The 1748-nt window shown below is 36.4% G+C and overlaps 1 pseudogene; it reads left to right on the forward strand.

Annotated features, from left to right (window-relative positions):
- The first annotated feature begins 10 nt into the window (after nt 1-10).
- Nucleotides 11-1740, forward strand: LOC123177687 (uncharacterized; annotated as a pseudogene).
- Nucleotides 1741-1748: the final 8 nt, after the last annotated feature.

Consider the following 1748-nt stretch of genomic DNA (forward strand, 5'->3'; position numbering starts at 1 on the left):
GCTTGTTTGTCTAGATGACGTTGCTTTCACGTCTATCGTGGCCATTTTCAGCATTAAAAGGGTTGATGATAGGTCAGGAACAAAGTCCCTTGCACCCCTTGTTATTGCTGGTGCACTGAGCATCATGTACTGGAGGCACGATCTTTTGATTGTTTATCTGTCCTTCTGTCAGGAATATTTTCTTCCTTGAACTTAACTGTCTACTCTGTTGTGTAGTTTCTTTGATGATCTTCGGCCATATGCGGTAATCCAGTTCATGCCATGCATTGTAATACCTGTGATGACTATAGTTATTCCACCAATGTATACACATTCAAGCTACTGGTTGTGGGCAGTGTTAGAATATAGTTTGGGTTTAAAGATAGAGATAAGGAGTAGATCAAATAGGTTTAAACCATGTATTACTCATCTTGTACTCCAAACCTCTATGCCCTCGTGTATTCTATATATACCCCATATGAGGGTCAGATCAATACAACACAACAACATACACAACACAAATATTCTAGTCATCCTACAATTTTTTACAGGCAGCAGGTTAGTGTTAGTCTCGTTTAATATCACCATGGTGTATGCAGTTCCATTATTTGTGTATATAGCTATATGTGAGTCGCATTAATGTACTGGTTTATTTCATAGTCGATTTTCTCACAGCATAGAAACTGGTGATACCTTTTTCTTTTGGCAATCTGTACTCATGATGCTTGGTTATAAACCATAGTTACCTTGAAATTCATAGAAAACTCACCAAAAGTTTTACTGTTCCCCTTCTTAAATTTTATTCTCTCAATATCATTGACCGGTGCCAAGATGATTCTGTTTCCCCAGTCATGTCTGTTGTTATCTAAAAATTTATCAACCAGTCAACGTCCAATTAATATAAATCTATCTGAACTTCTCCTTCTCGGTTGTTGATGAAATTGCTACAAGAATGAGTTATGCAGAAGCATTTATTTAAGTGCAGTTTAAAGAATACGTCATTGCCGAATTATTTTGTCTCAGCGCAATTTTTCATGAGGGTTGCTAAGCGTCAAGTTATATTGTCTGGATACTTTTGTTCTTATTTTTCAAATTGATTTCAGGATTTTACCTTCTTGCCAAAGTAGAAGAGGCTGCAGAAAAACCTATATATAGGTGAACACATGACATTGTTAGTGGATATACTCTTAAGCATCTATGTGCTGCGATGCTACCTGTTTTCTTTACTCTTATGTTGGCAAAGAGGACAATTGAACCTGACAGGTATACATCAGCTTACTCAATGCGTCGCTTGAGTCAATTTTTGTATAGTTTCAGTTCGATTGAACCACTTTAATCCAATGTTTGTATTGTTCACTCTGCTTTGAGCATACAAATACACCAAGTGTTACCAAATATCAATAATATTGCCATTCCACTGCTTTACCAAAATTTTGATGTTTTCGCTCTTTATGAGGTTGGTTTTTGTTCACTTTGGTTACTAGGATGATACCAGAATAAGACATCTGCAAATAAATTGTTGGTGTTTATAACATGAACCAAAACTTGCACGGGTAGTTCTTAGCAAACTTTTCATGATGCGCTTTTGTTTATTCAAACTACATAATAGTACTCTGGTTTGCTTCCAGAAACCAATGTTCGCATTCATCATGTGTATGTAGTTTTGACAACAACTTCACCACATTGAATAGGCCTTGGATCTATGTATCCATGTGACTAATGTTTTTTCCTCTGTCATGCAGGGTAACCTTACTCAAGATGTGGAAGAT

Source organism: Triticum aestivum, unplaced genomic scaffold, assembly GCF_018294505.1.
Source record: "Triticum aestivum cultivar Chinese Spring unplaced genomic scaffold, IWGSC CS RefSeq v2.1 scaffold190915, whole genome shotgun sequence".
NCBI classification, from domain to species: domain Eukaryota; kingdom Viridiplantae; phylum Streptophyta; class Magnoliopsida; order Poales; family Poaceae; genus Triticum; species Triticum aestivum.